Source organism: Papaver somniferum, unplaced genomic scaffold, assembly GCF_003573695.1.
Source record: "Papaver somniferum cultivar HN1 unplaced genomic scaffold, ASM357369v1 unplaced-scaffold_10, whole genome shotgun sequence".
NCBI lineage: Eukaryota > Viridiplantae > Streptophyta > Magnoliopsida > Ranunculales > Papaveraceae > Papaver > Papaver somniferum.
The window spans coordinates 4,828,861-4,851,895 of record NW_020618825.1 but is presented as its reverse complement, the minus strand read 5'-3'; the positions used below and the strand labels follow the sequence as shown (position 1 = coordinate 4,851,895).

The 23,035-nt window shown below is 35.4% G+C and overlaps 1 long non-coding RNA gene across 2 annotated transcripts; it reads right to left on the bottom strand.

Moving 5' to 3' along the window:
- Positions 1 to 1,526: 1,526 nt before the first annotated feature.
- LOC113326621 lies at positions 1,527 to 3,451 on the bottom strand. Of its 2 annotated transcripts, none has more exons than XR_003348422.1 (3): positions 2,463 to 3,451; positions 2,162 to 2,373; positions 1,527 to 1,714 (listed from the first exon to the last, which is right to left on the bottom strand). It is a non-coding gene; the product is annotated as an uncharacterized LOC113326621 (long non-coding RNA). The 2 variants fall into 2 exon arrangements; XR_003348421.1 differs by having other exon boundaries at positions 2,162 to 2,361.
- Between the last annotated feature and the right edge of the window lie 19,584 nt (positions 3,452 to 23,035).

The following is a 23,035-nucleotide window of genomic DNA, read 5'->3' as shown; positions in this document are numbered from 1 at the left end:
CTTCTGATCGGAGCCATTTCCTTCACCGGCTGATTTGATTTTTTGCTCAGTCTCTGATGCTCCTTCGATGCATTAACTGCATCTACCAGATTAGGTATTTGATTTGCCTTTTTAACGGTCTGCTTTGTACGAGCCATGTTTGTAGAAGAAGTTAATCGTTAATCGTCGATTAAAATTAATCGACGATTACGCGAAGAATCGGTTGAGAAAAAAAAAATTCTCCTCTGAGTCGTTAATGGAGAAGATGGAGGTGCAGAGATAGGGGAGGGGAGGAGAAGAAGAAGAGTTTTGTTTTGAGTTATGAATGGGGGCCTCACTCGATTAGTATTAGGATTTTAGGTTTAGTTATTAGAGAAGGGTAAAATAGGTATTTCATCCTCATTTTTGGGAGCCCCATATATTTTTGGGCGTGGATATAAAATGTGTCATGGTCCCCAATTAGTTTTCATGGCCCCCAATTCAGCCCTGCATATAAACTCTATTTTTACATGCGTTTAATGCCACCGACATCCTAGAATCGGTACGTAGTGGATTATGTTATCTACCAATTATACATTTCTATTTCAAAATTTCAATAAGATCGATTGCAACCAATTATACAAAGAGCCACACACTATTTTTTTTTTCAATTTCGAATTCTCCATTTTTCATAATTGGTAGTCTAGTGAAATCTGAAACCTACTAATTATGAATATAGCCCCAGATACAAAAAAAATTCGAAGTTAGAAAATTTCGAATTTTTATACTCATAATCGGTAGTGTTGCATGATTATCTATCTACCGATTATAAAAGTACCTCTAAATATAACTTTTTTTTCAAACTTATAAACTTTCAAAATTTTTCACTTCTATAATTGGTAGTTTTGACGAATTAGATATTTACTGATTCGTAAAAGTAACCCCAAATATAAAATTTTCAAAACTTGAAACATTTCAATCGGTAGTTTTGGAAAATTTGATATTTACCGACTGTGAAAATAGCCCCAAAAATAAATTTTTCAAAACTTAGGAACTTATATACTGATTATACTAATTTCCGGTATCAGGACACTACAAGAAAATTGGTGTATTGCAAAACCTCATTCATGAGACAAGAACCCATATTTCATGTGGCAAAAGGATTTTGCCACATATAAACATTATGCCACGGCTGTGGCAACAGCCTGGGTGGGAAGAAATTATTGCCACACCTTAAATACACTGTGGCAATAAATGGTCTTTTTGCCACACCAAACAGTGAGGCAATATCACGAGGCAAAAATGTTTTTTCATTTAATTATTTAATTATTTTTAATTTTATAATTTGAAAAACATATTTTGCCAAACCAGTTGGCGAGGAAATAACATAAGGCTTTTTTATTTAAATTTGTTTATTTTCATTTGTATTTTCTTTTCCACGTCATTTGTTGTTAAAAGGCTTTGTATGCAAATTCGTGGAACAAGAATTTTTTTTATTTTCCATTTTGATATATTAAATTACGCATTTGATACACAAGAGTGAATTAAAAGAAAGAAATCAAATTTCATTAAACAGAATGTAAATGTAACAATGTATACTTAGTGAATCCAGCTTTAGCATAAGGAGAAAAATAAATAAATTGACACAATCTCTAGACTTCAATGTTAACCACTCTAAAGTAGAGAAACTTCATACATCAAACTATAGTTATTCCATGTTAAACCCGATCCAGTCGTCTATTCCAAAGCGCTCCCGCTAAGAAAGCAAAAAAAAAAAAAAATCACCACCAGAAAAAAAAAACATCAAGAAATGATAGAGAATCATTATCAGGCAGTCTACAGTGGTGAAGACTATATCATAATATACTAGTTAGCGAAACTCCATATCAGCAACATAGGGCAAAAAATGTACAGTATATATGTTTTCAAAAAAGCAGTGGCTCTTTGTTCCCCTCGAAGCCCAAACAAGATGTAGTAAACCAATGTGACGGGAAGGTCACCATTCAAAAAATAACTAACAAAGACTAAGGGTCCTATTCCTTAAGGAAGAACCGCATGCAAAATGGAAAACTTATTAACATAAGCTAAAATATATGCGATATAATAAAAGACAGACAATTGTGACTACTTAAAGTTATCTCATTTGTTTGATTAATATGTTGTCTATATTCCATGAATTAAAATTTGAGGAAAATATACTTACAATCAGTCCAAGGTATGTAGAGCTTCTCGTCAGGTTCAAAGAGTTGTTACCCAGGTCTAGAGAGTTGCTCCTCTGGTCTGTAATGATCCCCGGTCCTATGCAACTGCCCCAAAGGTAAGAAGGATGGTAACCAATTCTATGGAGCTACTGCCCAGGACTGTAAGGCTGCTCACCAGGTCTGAAGAGGCAAGCTGAAGGTCCTGAAAATTACCCTGATATTAAATAAAATACTTTGATGTTATATGCTATTGAAAAAAATGATTTGATGTTTTTCCAGTAGCTAAGGAATTAGAGTTCTGACCCTGCTTCCCATTTTGTTGATCTTCCATCTTGTACAAAACAATAAAACTTCCTCTATAAGCTTACTAACCACCACATAAGAAAAATAGACCACCTGGTTGATATATAACAGCATTATGTCAAGCAAATCCCAAAGACACGAATACAAGATATTAAGCATGGAAGTTCAATGTTGATGCACTGTGAAAAGAAATTAGTATTACAAACGGAACAAAAAATTCAAAATGTTGTGAATGCAGCTGGCACAAAGTAAGTCATCAATCATATTTATTTTGTTAACCCAACAATTTCACTAAATATTAATTTTAAACTAAAAGTAAACATCAGAGCCACACCACAATCTAGTGTCAATCAAGCATATTTTTTAAGCATGACACACATATTAACAGGTAGAAACCTTGCGAATTAGAATAGATACATGATTCTATAAAGTGTGAACTAGAAGCACTTAAGAAGGTAGAATGAGGACTGAGAATCGATAACATGTTCTTCAACTTATCCCTAACAGTACCCTAACAAATATACCCAATGACAAGCATAACATTCATTATGGCAAACATAGATGCATATACGTTTGACACCTGATGCCGGTTTTAGTAAATCCAAATAACCCATGATTATTACACAGAGCTACCTTCTTACCCACAAATTTAAGACTTGTATTTGCAAAAGAGTTAAGAGTAACATTTTGTACATATCAAAATCCTAACCAACAAAACTATTTTTCATTTTGACTTGAACACAAAAGGAATACATCCCAAAATGATGGAACAAATCAAAATCCATGTAATAATTGATTAAAATAATCAAAACCACAAATAAATCACCAATTCTTACAAACAATCATCCAAGTTCACCAAAACACAATAAAATGGAGTACAAGGAATTACAGATCATAAAATAGTCCTGTGAAATCCGACAAATATACAGATGTTAAAACAGTCCTGTGAAATGTGATACATAATAACAGATTGAAAACCCCAAATACGAATTTACAACTCACTCTCCATCAAATTGCATCATTGAAAGAAACCCTACAAAAAAAAATAAAAATAAACCAAGAGCATCAAAAACTCAGATTTAACAAAACCCAATCTGGAATTGAAATCTCAGAGAGACACGGGGAAAATGACCTGCTCAAAATTTCGATTGAGATAAAAGAATGACCAAAATCTGAAAAGAAAACAAAAATCCCCAAATTAACCAGAGGTGTTGCGTAGATCAATTGAAGTTACGGCAAAAGATTCAGAAAACTTTCAATAATGATCTATTGAGCGATAATAGCGATAAGTGAGAAATGTTTATATAAGATTTATACCTTTTGATTTTGAAACTGTGTGATTCAGGACTGTATCTTCGCGCCTTGGTCGATGAGTTGGTGAAAGTGAAGAACTGGAAATCCAACACATGAAGGGTTCGCTGCTCCGCTTTTATGAGTTTTTGTTTAAGTTGGACTTGGGAGGACGGCAATTTCGAGCAGAAGATTCGTTTTTCAGGGTTAGGTTTTTGGTTTGGAGAGAAGATGCGAAAACTTTGGGGTCGTGGCCTTTTATTGTGACATTCGACTTTAGTTTTGATGTGCGAAGCGCGTTTTTATCGTCTTTGGCCTCACTTGTGAGGCAAAACGGGAGGCAAAATTTTAATAATTATATTATATAAATATTTGTATGCCACATCAATGTGGCAAGAACCATATTTATTGCCACATCGGTCAATTATATGAGCTTTTGCCTCAACTATTGGTTGATGTGGCAAAAACTGTTACTTAATGCCACACCTATGGTGCGGTGTGGCTAAAACTCATATATTGTTGTTACATAATCTGTAGATGTGTGGCAAAGAAGTGAGGCAATAATGCCACTTTCTTGTAGTGGGAACCACTAGTTTTTGGTTACACTAGATCGTAGCTGGGTTTAGTTTTGTACGTATCGATTGTAAACTAACAATAGTGGTGTAAAATCTTAAATCTCTGATTGTTGTTTTTTTTCTTTTATCCATAAAGTCTTAAAACTAAATCTAGATAGGGTTTAATGTCTCACAACTGTGTAGAGTGAGTTCTTTACATTCAGTATACATATGAATACAAATACAGGTTGTTACGAACAATTCAATCCTAATCTATACAAGTCAGTCGATAATACAGGAAGAACAAACTTGTTACAACAACCACAATGACTTTGGACTCGGACTTATTTGTTAACTTAGCTGAGATACACCGGAAGACTTGCTCTTGTTTGTTAACTTTTGTTGTGTCGTGGCTGCATAGCTGCTGGTGGACTAGTGTGACATATACACGTTCAATACCCCCTCAAGTTGGAGCGGGCAAAGAATGAGGTTGAACGCCCAACTTGCTGACAAGTCATCGAAAATGATCCACTCCTAGTGATTTGGTGAAGAGGTCGGCCAATTGAGCTGCTGATGATATATGTGTGGGTTTAATAAGGCCAGATAAGAGCTTTTCGCGAACAAAATAACAGTCTATTTATATATGTTTAGTTCTTTCGTGAAAAACTGGATTTTCAGAAATATAAATAGCCGTTTGGTTGTCACAATACACCGGAATAGGCTTAGGAATAGAGATACGAAGATCAGAGAATAAATAATGCAACCATTGCAACTCAGAAGTTAGCCTGGCTAGAGCACTATACTCTGCCTCAGCCGAAGAAAGTGAAATAGTTTGTTTCTTCTTGGATTTCCAAGATATAGGACTATCTCCTAACATTGTAAAATACCCTGTCGTTGAGCGACGAGTAGTTGGGCAACCTGCCCAATCAGAGTCAGTGTAACCAACAAGAGAAAGTTTGCTAGTTGCGGAGAGAAAAATTCCATGACTAACGGTTCCTTTGAGATAGCGAACCACACGATAAGCAGCATCCAAGTGACCAGAACAAGGTTGTTGCATAAACTGACTTAAATAATTAACAGAATAAGTGATATCAGGGCGAGTTACCTAAAGAATATATTTACGTTTTCCAAGGAAAATACCTTTTGGAGAACGAGAAACTTCAATGCCCAGAAAATATTGCAAACGCCCAAGATTTTTGAGCGGGAATTTAGCTTCCAGTTTATCTTTCAGCTCTTGAATAGCCAAGTCATTAGTACCTGTGATAATAATATCATCGACATAAACCAAAACATAAATAGAAACCGTTCCTGAATGAAAAAAAAAGTGAATAATCAGCACGAGACTGTATAAAACCTTCGTCAAGTAAAGCCTTAGAGAATTTAGCAAACCATTGACGAGAAGCTTGCTTTAGGCCATATAGAGATTTATTGAGTTTATAAACACGAGTATCTCCCTTTCTCTGAAATCCTAGAGGGAGTTTCATGTAGATATCTTCATTGAGATCGCCTTGCAAAAAGCAATTGTTGACATCAAGTTGATGTAGAGGCCAATTGGAAATGGAAGCAATAGATAGCAGAACACGAACAGTAACTAATTTAGCAACATGGGAAAAGTATCATGAAAATCAATACCTTCCTGTTGTGTGTATCCTTTGACAACCAGTCGTGCCTTATGACGTTCAATTTCACCATTCGGCTTATATTTAATCTTGAATACCCATTTACATCCAATGGAGGATTTGCCAGGAGGAAGATTAGTTATAGTAAAAGTATCATTATCTTGTAGAGCAGTATGCTCTTTAACTATGGCATCACGCCACTCTGGAATTTTAATAGCTTCCGTAAACGTGCGCAGTTCATCATTGGCAATAACCGAAGAGAGAAAAGCACGATGTTGTGAAGTGAATTTATCAAAAGAAATGTAATTTGTAATAGGATATAGTGAATTAGATGTACATTTGTTAGCTGAGCAAATGTAATCTTTCAAGTGAGAATGGCGATTATGTTCCCTGGTCGATCTGCGTAAAGTAGTGTTGTCGGCAGAAATAGGAGGAGTAGAAACTACTACATCAGTAGTGATGGTCGGAGGAGTGGATAAGGAAGTAGATTCAATCCTTGTAGAAGGAGTAGTATCACATGTAGTTAGAGTGAATGGAGGAGAATCATCACTAGGAAAAGTAGGTGATATGATATTGGATGATGCATCCAACACAGAAGGTATTGGAACTACAAATGTGTAATCCTCATAGAAAACATCAGTTTCTAGAGTAGGAGAAATTATATTGCCATATTTCAAATTAGCATCTTTGAAAGGAAACAGATGTTCATGGAAGACAACATCTCGAGACACAAAAGTGGTTTTTGTGGCAAGATCTAAAACAATGTAGCCTTTGTTACTGTAGGGATATCCTAGGAATACACCAGGCTTAGCCCGTGGATCAAATTTAGAGGTGATATTTGTGTTCCGAGCATAACACAAACAACCAAAAATGCGCAAATGACGATAGTCAGGCACAATACCAAGGAGAACTTCATGTGGAGTTCTATGTTGCAAAACATGAGTAGGCATTTTGTTAATGAGACAACATGCCGTGATTTAACATTCACCCCAATAAGTGATGGGTAAATATGATTGAAAACGAAGAGCTCGTGCAACACTAAGTAGGTGACGGTGTTTTCTCTCGACAACACCATTCTTTTGAGGAGTTGAAACACAACTCCGTTGATTATGAATACCACGGTCTTTAAACCATGTTTGCATTTCACGAGATAGAAATTCGGATCCATTATCAGACTGTAGTCTTTGCAAGGCAGAAAGAAAAGGAATTTGAGTACCAGTAGATATGTGATCAATTTTGTTAGAATATTGAGTGATAACAAAATTTAAAAAATGCTGGAGAAATTTAAATGTTTCACTTTTGGTGTGCATGAGATAAACCCATGTACAGCGGGAAAAATCATCTACTATTGTGAGGAAATACTTTGCACCAATAAGTGATGGTGTCACAAACGGTCCCGATATATCACACTGAATAAGTTCTTTTCAACAACGTGGTGAAGATAAAGAATGTTTATTAAACGATAAACGGCTTTGTTTAGCCAAAGGACAGACATCATAAAAGTGAGAAGAACATGACTTAATATAATCAAAAGTGCGACATAGAAAATTAAAACGTTCTAAGCTAGGATGACCTAGCCGACAATGCCAAATATTTGCAGAGCCAGAGATGAACTTGGAGATGATACGAGCCAGAGACGAAATCATCCTGACCAATCACTTGTTTCGTGACTCGGTCCGGAAAGAAACAAACATTGTCGAAAAAATAAGCAACACAATTGGTTTGGCGAGTTAACTGACTCACAAAAAGAAGATTGAATTTGAAATTAGGAATGTGATGTACATTCGAAAGTTTAAGTGTGGGCGAGAAAACAACTTCGCCAATATGCTTAACAACGAAGAAAGAACCATCCAGTAATTGCATTTTAATTAAAGACTGGACAGGCATATATGATGTAAAATATTGCAAAGAGTTATAGATGTGGTGTGTAGCACCACTGTCTATGAACCATGGATCAACAAAAGAGGTGGATAGAGTCATACCTGCAAAATTGGCACGAGGTTCAATCTGTGCAGATTCTGGGGCAGGGTCGATCAAAGCTAGCAGGCGAGCATATTGATCAGCAGATAATGATGGAAGGGCTGGCTGAATGGTAGATGTATCAGCTGGAATGGCAGTAGCAGCAGCAGCAGCAATCTGCAGATTATTGTTAGCTGGAGGCAGAGAGCTGTTGTTGGTAGGAAATCCATGAAGACGGTAACATTTGTCTCGAACATGACCGTGTCTGTTACAGTATGTGTTTTTTCTGACTTACCGGAGCACGAGAACTGCGTGGGAAGTGACGATTCGAATTGAGAGCAGCATCTTCAACGGTTGGTAGAGGAGCAACAATTATGTTCTGTTGTTCTTCTTCCTGTTGAACTAAGTTGAAGATGCGGAGAGAAGTAGCGAAAGGTTCCATAGGGAGGATTTGACTGCGGAGATTGGAGAATCTGTCGTGGAGACCCTGCAGAAACTCCATGGCTCGATCTCTCTCCAGACTTTCCAACATGTGCTTTCCAGCACCACAGATACATGTTTCCGTAGAAGTGACCAGAGAATCATACTGATCCCAAAGTGTTTTAATCTTTGTATAGTAGAGTGAAACATGCATAGATTCCTGCCTGATGGAAGCAATTGCTGATTTCAAACGAAATAGAATTGGAGCATTGGATACACAAAACCTTACCTGCAAGTCCTTCCATATAGCATGAGAAGAGGCTGCATAGAGACAGCTTGCACTAATGTCTGGATGGACAGAGTTGAGAATCCAACTTCCCACTAGGTCGTCACAACGTTTCCAACAGCGATGGGTGATATCATCTTCTGGAGGTGGTAAAGAGCCATCGACAAATCCCAATTTTCCTTTGGCATTCAATGCGTTGGTAATTCCTCGAACTCAGGCACCATAGTTATCAACTTGAAGCAATGGAGATAACAGAATACTGACAGGATTATCGGAATGATGTATAACATAGGGATCAAGGATTCGAGAGTTATTGGTGTTGGTATGATTTGAGTTGTGAACTAGAGAATTTAGGGAGGATTGCTCTAATTCAGGCATGGTTAAAAATCTAGATAAAAGAGAGACAGAAATGAAGCGGAAGATTTAGAATTAGGGTTCCTATGATCTACAAGGATACCATCTTAAAACTAAAATCTAGATAGGGTTTAATATCTCACAACTGTGTAGACTGAGTTCTTTTCATTCAGTATATATATGAATACAAATACAGGTTTTACGAACAATTTAATCCTAATCTATACATGTCAGTCGATAATACAAGAAGAACAAACTTGTTACAACAACCACAGTAACTTTGGACTCGGACTTATTTGTTAACTTAGCTGAAATACTCCGGAAGACTTGCTCTTGTTTGTTAATTGTTGTTATGCCGTGGCTGCATAGTTGCTGATGGACTAGTGTGACATATACACGTCCAATAGAAAGCCTATCTAAATTTCTATATATAATCAGTAGCTTGGGGTTTTTAATTATCAACCGATTAAACACTATCGGTGGATTATTAAAATCTTATGATAACTTGTTGTTATCATACGTAGATCATTGCAGCTGTTGATCCTGATTCATATTAGTGACCTAATGCCTCCCCACAATATGCTAATTATTTGGTATGATACCTACCTACCCTTGTTCTAAGAGTTTAAGTTATTTGTTTAGACTGGTAAATTTTGTTTGGTTGTATGCGCATTTAGACATTTAAATCTAAGGTGGAGGCAAAGAAATGACCTATTAACCAGGCAAAAGAGAAAATGTGCGTAATAGTTTTGAACAATTAAGTAAAGCCTAAATGATTTGAAATGACTTACGAGAGAAGCGGCCAGCAAAGAGTCCTCCAGCAGAGAAACGTAAGTACGTAAAGTAGACGGAGAGGAACTACATAGGTAATCTCATATAAGTATTTATTCCTTTTAAGATTATCTTCCATGTACCCGGCGGTAAAGTATGGAAAATGGTTTTCACAACCACGGGATCTGGGACATGTAATGGTTTCTAGGTTTAAAACTGCACGAAATGGAGACGGTTAAGTCTTTGAAATTAAGTAAAGCGAGTGTGATCCTAACTAAGATAAAGGCGGACTACCCTAGAAACTTGTCTTCGTTGTCTACAATTAACTCGGACCTAGTGACAATCAAAAAGACGGAATGTGAATGTAGATTGGTTATGTAATCGGAACGGTTAGCCGAACAACACAACTACAAGTTAAAAACCAAAGAAACGAATAGTAAAGTGATTCGTATTTTCTTGTCACGTTGAAGATGATCCAATTGGCTCTAAGTGCAATCTCTATAGATATAATCCTAATCGGAGTTGTATTGTGTAATGATAACTATCATAAAACTGCTGCACACGTAATACTCAATTGTAAATTTGCTCAAGATGTTTGGTCTATTATCCCCCATGGTCGCTTGGTACTTTAGGAGGTTGGCTCAACATTAGCCACTCGCTTCTGGCTCAAGAAAAGTTCACTAAAGTCAAAGGACCTTACATAAAGCCATAAATGAAAGAAATAAGAATCAGGATTCGGGAAAAAAGAGGACGTTTATAGTTTCTGGTTTGGAGAAAGAGCGAGAGAAGAAAGGGGGAAGAACGAAGGTGATTCAATCTGAAAATAAAAATAACAATTCGATCTTTCTCTTCTACTGATTTTTTGAACTATTGTATGTATATATGAAAATCAATATCTTGTTTTTTGTACCGACTGATGATTGTTTCTTCATTCTTCTTCTGTCTAGGGTTAGGGCTTAATCTGAGCAAATATGATGAGAATTGCGAATTGATTGCTGAGAATTACGAATTGACTGCTTAGACTTTTGAGATTAGATTGGAAGGAGAGGATGCTGAATTTGACGAGAGGCAGACATGTAAGAACTTCTAGCTTTTTACGTACTTAATAGCTTTTTGATAAAGTACCCTTACTTTTCACATTACATAAAAAAAGTGCCCCCGTTTTTTATAAATTTGTTAAAATGCCCTTCCCTTGACCGTTTTATTCAAAAAACGGTAAACAGCAGTTAACATACGTTAACACTTAGGTGGCAGAGTCGAAAAGTCTAAAAATCCCTTCCTACGACTGGGTAGAACTGAATCGCCGAGTCGAATCAAGGCTATGCAGTGCATAACTTCCTAGCTGACCTCCACTTACAACTTCATCCAATTCAAGCCACATGCTCACACCATCACCATGCTATATTCACCTGCAACTCCCAACTCAGATTGAGCTCAACTGCTAAATCAATCACATTCCTTGTACACACACATTCATTCATCACCACCAAACTGCAACCAACACAAATTTTCTCTGCCTCATCTGAACACTACTTCACTGCATCGCAGGCACTTGTTATTGTCCTCAACTGCAACCCAACACCACCATCACCTCCGTATAACTGCATCATTGCATCAGTTCTTGTAAATCAGTCCATACATAACCAGCTTCACAGAACAACTCATGCTACCAATTCTTCTTAGTTCAGCTCAAGAAACAAAACCATTTGCAGCTTCTTTGTATTGCATCCTGCAAACTCAACCCATTAACATCACAATCTCTCAACACCTGCACCGTCACCACCATTCAACCATTCTCAACCAGCTTCAGCTCAAATCAATAACTTTGCAGCATCCATCCAGCTGCATGAAAAATGAAAACACATCAGTTGGAGTGCATGAGTTATGAAGGAAATTGTTTTCAAGTAAGATATAATGATCAACTCAGTTAGTAAAATATGGTATGCAGGATACATATTGAGAATGATGATGTTTTTTTCTTATACACCAAGGTAATACAAAAACCAATTGAAGTGCTTGAAGAATAAGATAGACTCACCCTCCACCATCACGGCTGGTTAAGAATACAATGGATCCACCACGAAAAAATAAACAAAGCATAGGCACCATCACGTACATGAGAGCTACAAGAAATAGAGTAACACATAAGAAATTGAGTAACCATCTAAATGTTTTTTCTAGTTACCTGCCAACATTGGCCACCAGTTGTTGTAAATTGCACAGGCCTGCCAGTAATGAAATGAGTATATTAACCAATGACAACACAATGATAACAAACACCACCAGGATAAACCACAAACATGTCTGTTGCTATCTTTACCTGCAGTTCAGCAATAACACCCATCTACAATTCATAGCAGTTCTCAGCACCACCACTAAACACCTAAAACTGAAGCTGCAACAACTTCAGCCAGAGATTAACAGATTCACATCACCACCATCTTCTTGCTCAAAAATATTTCAGCCCTAGTTCAGTTAAACTCACCAGAGACTCAAGACTCATCTCTTCTTCTTTTTTTCCTGACCTAACATACATTTAAATGTGCACTTCATATTCTACCTGTCTAACCATTCCAACACAGGCACATACTGAATAATCAACAGCAACAGTAACACCTCCACTTCTTTCTTGTAATCTTGAATCAGTACTAACCCTAAAATTCCCTTCTTCTTCCACGAGCTCAAACATCATCAATTCAATACTTGAATATGAAATCGACCAAGATTCTTCTTCTAAGAACCCTAAACGTCATCAATTGCTCCAATTTCATTCACCATCAGCACAACCATCACAACCCCATGAATTTCAGCTCAACTCAAATCAGACCCTAACTCTGTAGTTCTGCTCAATTCAAATCCTCAAATTGAATCATACAAACCCTAATTAAATAATTGTTTCAATTCAGGTTCAAAACAAACATTCACACACAAATTAATACAAACCCATATCTTAAATTGAATCAATTTAATCAAATCAGAAAATAAAAAAAACTTAAATACACAGAATCAGGATGCTCTTCAATCAACTCAAAATCAGAATGAATGAATAGAATAAAATCAAAACAATTAATCTCATGAAGAACACAAGAACCCTAATTTAAAAAATTCCCAAATTAAATCATTAGAAATCATCTATTCATGATTTGGTCTTCTTCTTCTTCCTGTTGTTGTGGACTATCTCTTGATACGCTGCTTCAACTCATCAAGGCCAACAAACATGTTGCATCGACAGTTTCAGAGAACCTCATCTTCCAACAAACCCTAGAATCATAATACCTGTATCAGAACAATACCACCAACAATGACGACAACAACACCTTCATTCACCAATTTTATCCAATCGATTTCAATATCAATTAAACTAAAACCATCATATCCTTAATCATACTAAAATCAATAACAACAAAAGGCTATTAACTCAAATGTGGAATGAATAGAGAGGCGTGTTGTATTAGGGTAGTTAAATATGATAGGATAGTGAGGTAATTTCACTCGTTTTTTTTTTACTTGGTAAACGACTATTAACTCAAATGTGGGCCCAAGCCGTGAAGTTAACTGTAAGGGCATTTTAACAAGTTTTATAAAAAGGGGGCCATTAATTTTATGGGTATCAAAAAAACGGAGGTACTTCATCAAAATTCCCTTACTAGTACTGCTACTTTGTTCTTTACTCTTTGTGATAGAAAAAAATTCTCAACTGAAATTTGTTTTCAAAATGGAACAGTTGTATGTACTTTCCATCATACAGAACCGTTATGGTGGTCAGCTTCCTTTCTTAGTTGCAGATGTTTATCCTTTTAAGCTCATCTATACAGAGACCAAGTGGGTAAGTGTTTCTCTTTGTGCTTTTCTTGTTCTAGTTGGTGCCGTAGGTTGTACCGAACCTTTTGATGTTTTCTTCTCAGATCACAATTAGAGGTCGTATTACTCATGATACCATTGATCCAGAGTACTTAGCTCTTATGATTGGAGATGTTTGTGTGAAGTTAAGCAAGGTTAATGAGCATGAGTTTCATGCTCTTACAGTTCCACACTTTCCTAGTCGTGTTCCTCTCTTTGTCACAATAAATGGTATCCCACCCATTAGTGAAATCTTTAGTTTTGAGTATCGTAAAATGGGTCATTTTTCCAAATATTTTTAAAACATGGTTTAAATGGACGAATAAAAATTATTATGGGTGAAATGGACACCAAAAAAATAGCAAAGATGAAACTGGATTCATCCTAACTTAAACTTAAAAAATAGCAAGGATGAAACTGGATGCATCTTGATATAAATTAAAAATAAGAAAAAGTATTTAAAAATGGGTATGATGAAACTGTTTACATCCTGACCATTTTTACGTTTTTGTCCATTTAAATAGTATCAGAATCTAAGTGTCCTTTTCTTCCAAGAATTGTTGATTTTGATATTTTTAACCAATTTTGTGATTCTGAATCTGGTAAACAGACAACTTTCACTTTTTTCACTTATTTGTCTTTGGCATCTCGATTTATCTATATTGTGGTTTGTTTTAGTTTTCTTAAACATAGGTGCTTATGTCTAACTGTTAAATGTCTGATTCTAAACAAGGTGGCTACTGCTATCCTCCCTGCTAAAATTTTAGACTTTAAGTGTTTCAGTTTCCAAAATGAGCATGGTCGCTACTTGGCGAAATTCTACCTGGACGCCAAAACATCTTGTTCAAATACACTTGACAACTAAATTCTCCCAAGTTCTCAATTACATGGATTGTCATCTTGGTTAAATGAACACACAACTATTCAAAAACTAATTCGATGTTTTGTCTTGCCAGAAACTTATCTTGGTTTTTCATTTTTGTTTCAGAGGATGTGAATCTCCTGCGACGTAGGATAGGGTTAACAGACGCATATGAAAATCAACTATTGATACCTTGTACTCTTTTTTTTTTAAATGCCATGTACTTCTTAGGGAAGGAAAGTATACACTACACCATTTCCATGATTTTGTCACAGGCTATACCTGTTACTTATTGAATTTGTAACAGTTATAACCGTTCTAATTAGGCCGTTATTAATAACTGGGATTGTATTTTGTAACGGCTTTATCTGTGACAAAACGCAGATACAGTCACATTTGAAAAGCGTTACAATAACTAATACCACAATTGGCCTAATTTTATGATAGCGACACGTGTCTTATTTGTCACATTTATCATAACGGTTTTAGCTGTTACTCTCTGTTAACCACAATTCAGAGTATGACACGTGTCTTTAAGGGTCACATTTACAGCAACACTTATAACTGTTACTGAATTTTGCAACAATTGCTCTGGCAACACGTGTCCTTTTTTGTTACGCTTAAAGTAACATATGATTGTTGCATTAATTTATAACAGTTACTCAGAGGCCTTTTGTCACTCTTATGATGACGCTGCTGTTTTTTCTTCACAATTTGTGTCACAATTATAACCGTGACAAATGTATCTGTTACAATTTAAAAAAAATGGGTAGCCCAGAACATTTTCATAGACCTGGACTTCCAGTTTACAGGCCTGTAATGCAACTAAAACTGAACTCGGAACCCGGGCCTGTAATTTCTTATTTTTCATCAGTTCATGCATTCTCAAAGAAGATTCATACATTCATTAGGAATACAAGTACAACAGAATCGTTCCATTCGTTATGAAATTTAACCCAAAACTATTCAAAGATAACACTCTGAGCTGCCATAGAGCTCCTCAAAGTAATGCAGCCCTTTAATGACGCGTAATCTGTCCAGCATGTGCCTCGCCATCAAGCCTTCAGTATTTAAAACCCAAGCTGATGAAAAAAATGGTATTCAACAATCAATAACTGACATGATGACCGATTCAATCATTCAAGAAAGTGAAAACACATTGTTCCGTAAAATTTTATTAAGAGCAGTAATTGTACGCTGTCCTAGTGTTGGCGGAAACTGAAATGACTTGGTACAGGTTTGGCCACTCGGCATTAATGGAGAATAAGAGAAATGCTAGTCACTACTAACTAGGTAGCACCTAATCTAGGCTCCGCGTAATTTTCATCTAAATATCGATATACAGCATATCAAAGTCTTTTTGTTCGGGAAGGCTTACTACTCTTCTCAAACACTCCAACAATAGAAGGTTCACATCATATTAGTATCACACCGCCCTGAAGTTATCTATCAGTGAAGTAATCTATTGCCTACATTCCGAAAAAACAGAAACTGACCATCTTGTACCATCTAAAGTAGTGATCAAAGTTATGATACAAAGATTCTTACTTGAGCCAAGTAGTTCACAGATTGCTCGTTGGCGGTGGAGGGCATCCATATTTCCAAATGATCTACCTTATCATTGTTTAAAAGAATGCATTCCATTAGTGAGAAATCATAACCATGCCCGTGAGGCACTCATCATCCATGATATATATTTGTAAAATGCCCATCCCATTGAAATTCCAAATAAATTAGACAGTGCACATACACCATATGGCATTGTCAGAATGATGAATAATAAAATAAACAGGACGCTCAGAATCAACAAATAATTATATTGGTGAAATAAAAAATAAATCTACACTAGTTTTTAAACTTATTTAGGAAGATGGTTGCGAAATAGCTAGGCAAAGAAAATTATTAACATACTCGATCTCTTCCTTGTTACTATATTATGCAGCCATACACCTGACTAATACTGTCGCTGTGAAGGTTATAATTAGGAACAAGTTCATCAGGAAATGGTGGAAGTTCATAACCATACTCATACCTATGAAAGCCTCCTCCAGAATCACCACCTTGTAATCGAAAGTAGAATAGAAAACTGGACTAACAAGCATAATCTTGTAATGCAAAAGTATGAATGATGCCTCAACCAAGTCTGCAGACGGACAATTTGTATCAGTTATCTTGCAATGCTTTTGATTATTATTTCTTTGAGTAACTGCAGTTCCTACAAAAAGAAAGTTGGGGTAAAATTAAGTCTACAATGGTAGATCAGCGAAAACCAAATGGTGTTGTTTCTCGGTTCAAAGACAATCTTGATATATTACAACTTTGACATTTTTTTTGTGCTTTCTTCAGTTTTGGAGTTTAAGAGCTGGAGTTAGTGCTTTTCAGATGTTATACTGAGAAACTTCAGGATTAAAAACAAGCAATTTATGTTCCTTTATTGCATGCTACCGTTGCAACTTTTTTGGAACAGGTTCTAAAGTAGACATGGATAAATCTATTGCGCAGAAGTTAAATACATACTAACACATACCACACTTATTGGAAATAACAATAACAATTAAACAGATAGAGAATCTTAGTTAAAGTACATAGTTGTGTTATCTTGTTGAAATGCTAACCACATAAATCAGAGTTTGACAGACACTTGGTAACAAACGGTTGACTTTACTTTCTCAAAACCTTCTTTGTTAGATTATGCCTTCAACTTTTTAAAATCTACAGGTTTTAGTATAATACCAGTACGTTAGTTTAATGAAGCTAACAACAGGGCAGTTGTAAATCCCCCCTATGCCAGCTCGAGCAAGGGAAGGCAAATACGTCAATGATAGACAGGGGAGTTGTTAATCCTCCCTGCCAAGCAAAATAAAAGAAAATACATCTCCTGACCATTGATAGACAGGACACAAATAGCATACATAATTGCAGAAGAGCTAGGCAAAGATATAACCATAAATGTAAGTAGACAAAAAATACTCCAAAACAACCCAAAAGTGAAAACAAAACATTGCCTAAACAGTGATGTAGAAATAGTGCAAAAGATTTGCAGACCTAAATTCACTTGACAAACAAAGGAAACAAAACATTTCCAACTGCAAGATACTACAGAGCAATACACAAAAAGTTGAAAACTCATACATAAACTAGGCACTTGAGAAATCATTTTGCAGAACACCAAAACTGCAGACAACAAAAAGCTGAAATTTATTATAGAAGTTTATGTAGTTTTTGTACATAGACAAGGCAGTTCACATACACCAAACAAAATTTAGAGGAAATGTACACAAAACTTTCATATCTTGATGTTGCAAAAGATATGAAAGAGGCTAGCAATGATAGACAATATTGAATGAACTTGGCGTGATTCGAACTCACATCTTCTGACGGGAGGTCAAATGTGCTACGATTGCACTACAAGTTAGGTATTTGAGCACACAAAGACTGGAAATTTTGTTTAAAAAGTCAAATATCCAGGAAAGCTAAGAAATCCCCACACAAAACAGTCAGAATAAGTCCAAACTTAAGTCTAAGTTTTGATCACGTAAGTATTTTCTAATGTGCATTGTCAAAGTAGTTTTATTAAAGTTATATTGTAACCTAACTCTAAGTTGATGACCCACCGGCAATGGTCCAGGTACAAACATAGTCTGTCAAGAATAGGATAACCCTGTCACCGAGAGTACCTTTCTTTAATGGGAAACGACACCTGTGGCAGCTGCACTCACAGTTCTGAAATGAGCCATTTATGGCTTCCCTTGCAGCCAGCTGCTGCCACTGCTTGTCCCTATAAAGGTTTGCAGATCAAAAATGCATAAGCTATTAGTGAATCCATGAATATTTGGAATGGGAAATATAATAAAGACCTCATCATAGTGAATGTCAGATAAGCAGTTTAAAAATGGGAAATAGAATAAAGACCTCATCATCGAAATGCTAAACCGCTAAACAAAAAAAGAAATAAAGGCGTACAACTTTCAAAAAAATATTCAACTTGCATCTTACCAAGAAACTTCAGTCAACCAACATGTAATACTCGCCCTCGCCGGGTTCTCCAACTATGGAAATATCACCTGGAACTGAAAGGGAATTTAAAGTGAGCAAGCGTGCCCAGTGGATACTCATAAAGTCCAGAAGCAATCACCAGAATTGATTTTTAAAACATTTCTAACAACGATAACCTTGTGCCGAAAAATAAGCTTACTGACAGAAATTTAAACATTGGGCAAACATGTATATATTGCGACTTCCTCTATTAATAAAATTAATAAATACTACCAGCAAAGGTCAGGCCTCGGCACCATTCCATACCGGAAAACATGGTGAAGTCCCCATAGCATAATAAGATTATATATCGGGATCACTGTATCCCGTAATATCGAGGAAATACCAATACATATGCTCAAACAATTGGGAATTTCATTCCCACACACAACAAGCATCAATAAATATACCTACTCCTTTCTAATCAATGGAGAGAAATAATTGGATAGGAACATTTCAAAGAGTTTTAAGTTCAAACATCGATTAACAGATATGAATGACTTCCATAAATAAATTACCCAAATAATAAGAAATGCACAACCATGATTGCAATAAAATTTCATAAGTTCCCACCTTAATTTTGCTACGCAAAGCTTAAGCTCTTTGATCTGCTTGGTAGTTTGAAGTTGTTGAAATCATAGAGAAGCTAAACTAAAGATAAAACAAGAGTCCAGTCAACTTACAAAATTCTCAAAATAATCTACACCAACCAATTTGACTATAACTTTCTGGCTGCACAATGGTTTTCGACAAATGATACCTTTGGTATAATTGGCGCGAGCAATAAACTCTACAAGCTAAACCTAAAGCTAATAGGAACGTAAGATGGTCGAAATTTCTGGTTAAGTATGGAAATCGAAAATTATCCTAATTCACTAATTCTCATACATATTTCTTTCCCAAACTAAATAAAATTACCTAGTTTCCATCGTTCCATCAGCAAGAATCGATTAGCTTATCTAACTGGCCTAATAGTAAAAATTTCCTCAAATAAAAACTAATCACTACTCAAATATTAATAAGTAAAAGAGATAAATATGAGCAATGAAAGAAAGTCAATTATTACCTTAAGGAAATCCCGATCCTAACCTGCCCTTACTTTTTCTTCTTCCTCTAACAATTCTACTCTTCCTCTTTTTTATCTTATCTTTCTTTGTCCTCTCTCTAGCTATCTATACTTGACTGAAAACTCAAAGCACCTTATTCATCTAATTGGGGTCACTTGAGGTGTCGTTCGATCTAGCTAGTGAATACAAAGCTTATCTACAGTATCATGTCTAAACAACCTAATTCTAGTTGGTTTGTTGTCATTGCAAACTGTCTACACTTCCTGCCATAAGCCACTAAAACCCACTTAACTACCCCTGCTAAAATACCCAGGTCCAAATCAATACCTAGTCAGTAAATGATGTTAACAAAATAAAAATGATAATAATTAATAATGAAAAAAAATAAAAAAATGTGAGATAAATTAATAGTATGGCATCGAAACTGTTGATCCTACAGTACCGCGCTGGAAGTATAGCAACTTTTAAAAGTGCAATTTCCAATCCAATCATTTAGGGAAGACTGGAGTTTCATAGGAAAACAACCTGATATAAAAATACAAAGGCCTAAGTAGTCACCAGAAACAACTAGAGCTGTACTTATTCAGAGTTGGATAGCCAGGACGAACTAACTCACCTCATTTAACCGAGCAATAGTCCGTCCTAATGGAATAGTTCCAAGAAGCTCATCCACCACCGCTAAATCTAACAATCACCACCAACATCATGTCCGCCGTCCTCTACCTACAACACAACCGAGTCATTGATCTTGAAACCAACAAAGCATATCAGCTCCGACATATGCCTCAGTAACCACAACACCATCACAAAGATCGAAATTTTAGTCTGCTTCACTAACCTGAATCTTGCAGGCCATCATAATTAACACAGTTGTAATGCAGGATAAGCCCTGTATCAACATTTAACATACCACTGAGTCATATTACAGGAAATAACATAAATGGGTAGCAAGTACACATCAAATAAGACAACTAGCTAGGGAACCATTCAACATTCAGTGTTACCCTTGACTACTGCAGCTCTGTGTATGCATATAATTGCATATATTACAGTAATAACATCAGTTTTGTTTCAATAGTCCATGGTGATGTTTTTATTAAAGATCAGTAAGCTAAATCTTATTCATCATTGCATCCACATCTATAAACTTCTTGGACAAATAACTTTCAACATAATAAATCTATATGGACATCAACTTAGTTCTACGAAACATGCAATTGATTGAAGAACATATTATAGCAAACTTCATCTCCAAAAATAATTTATCTATTTCTGCATCTCATATTGTAATCAATCTAACCTAAAAGAACCCACATCAAAAAATCAGTTCTGTAATCAATCTAAACATTCAAAATACCCTATAATTTCACCCTAATCTTTCACCCAATTTCGTATAACTAAATTATCAAACGATTCTGAAGATATAGATAACTCAATCACTTACCTCGTCAAGAAAAAGATGACCAATGAAATTATCATCACCAGAATCAACTCTGAACCATCTTCAACGTTCCCACAAAAAAAAATCAATTTATCATCAGCAAAATCCATCAACCCTGAACCATCTTCTTCATCGATTTAGGTCAAACCGATGGACATAATTAACAGAATATATAACCTAGCTAAAATTGAAACTCAGATTCAGTTTTGGTGAAACGGCTAACCTCACTTAGAAATTTTTACACTCTCAGAGAGGGTTGATGGCGGCACCCAAGAAGAAGAAGGGAGAAGGATATTTTTCTCTTGTGTTGTGTCGACTAAATCAAGAGAAAAGGGTTAGAATTTGTCCAAGTCAAACTTCCTACTAGGTCACGAATTGTTGACTTGGTCTTGAATTCAGTTTTCTAATATTAAGAAAAATAAAAATAAAAATAGATTTTCATTTTTAGAAATTAAATTAAATTGTTAGTTTGTATAAATGTTGGGAAAGTTGTGACAATCAAAATCCTAAGAGTGGTTGATTTGGGATTGTTTTAGATGTGGTGAAAGTTTTGGGTGGAATTATAAGTTTAGATTATAATTGTGATTGTTTGGATAATTATCAACAAATATTATTGTGACTAGTAAATTTTTTTTTAATATTCTTATTTATTATCACGAATACAAAATTTGTTACAATTATAACTGTTGCAAGAATTATCACAGGCGTATCAGTGACTGAAAAATAAACTGTGACAAGTTGCACTGTGAGAAAATCCTGGTTTTGGTGTAGTGATATAGCAAGTGGTGACACCGTATCTATCATGTTATGATCTTTCCTTCGGCAACTACAGCTCATTATCTTTCTAGGCTTTATTGTTAGGAAGACAATATGTTTTTGAGGGAATAAATTCTGTCTGATAGGTGGAATTCTAGGGATGTTAATGGTACTTATCAGAACAGGTTTGGTCTCTACCTATCCCTATTCCAATAAGGATACAAATCCGATGGATATTCAAAAATGATTTTCGTATCGGTAAAATTTTTGAATATCCTATAGTATTTCATTATGATAAAAATAATTTCCCTCTTTTTCAGGCCTGTCAACGGTACTTATCAGAACGATTTGGTATCTACCTATCCGTACCCAATAAGGATATAAAATCTAATGGATATTCAAAAATGATTTTCGTATCGGTAAAAATTTCGAATATCCGATAGTATTTCATTATGGTACAAATGATTTCCCTTTATTTTAGGCCTATCAACGGTACTTATCGGAAAGGATTTGGTTTCTACCTATCCGTATCCGATAAGGATATCCGACATTCCGACCGATATCCAAAAACGATTTTCGTATCCATTCCGGTAGCAATTTTGAATATCTGATACGTAATTCATTATGATATATAAAAATAATTTCATATTTTTTATTAGTCTTTCTTTACATTCCATAAATTACAAAAATAGAAAACAGAAAAACCATAATGAAATTCAACTAAATAAAACCAAATAACTTGATCAAATGCAAAAATATCACATCATAAGTTATTACATAAAATTAGATCTAAACAAAACTCAAACTTTTTCTACAAAGCTGAAAACTTCTGCACTTTTCTTACAACCAGCAAAATTAGTTGTGTTTTTGTTCTTCCATAATATTTTGATTTTACATTTTTTATATATTAGCTACCAAGTTCAGAACTAAATATATATTATTCATATTTTTTATTTTATTTTTTGCATACGCACATTTTAATAAATATCAAAAATTAGCCTATAGGATAATTCCTTTCCCATATCCTTATCATTAAAGTAAGAATATCTGATTAGATCTCCGTGTCGATATTTGTTATTCGAAATTTCGGATAGTATCATAAAGATTCAAACGGACTCGGATGGAGATCAAATATTTGATTATTCATTGACAGGCCTATGGAGTTCTAGAACTTGCACTTGAAGCAATCTATCGTGCACCATTAAATGTTTTAATTTTTGGCAAATCTAGGTAGAAGTGGTGAATTCATGTTTCACAAATGTAGGAATTAACATTTAATTTGAAAGGTGTTAGGCTTTGGACGCTCTATTCCTACTTTT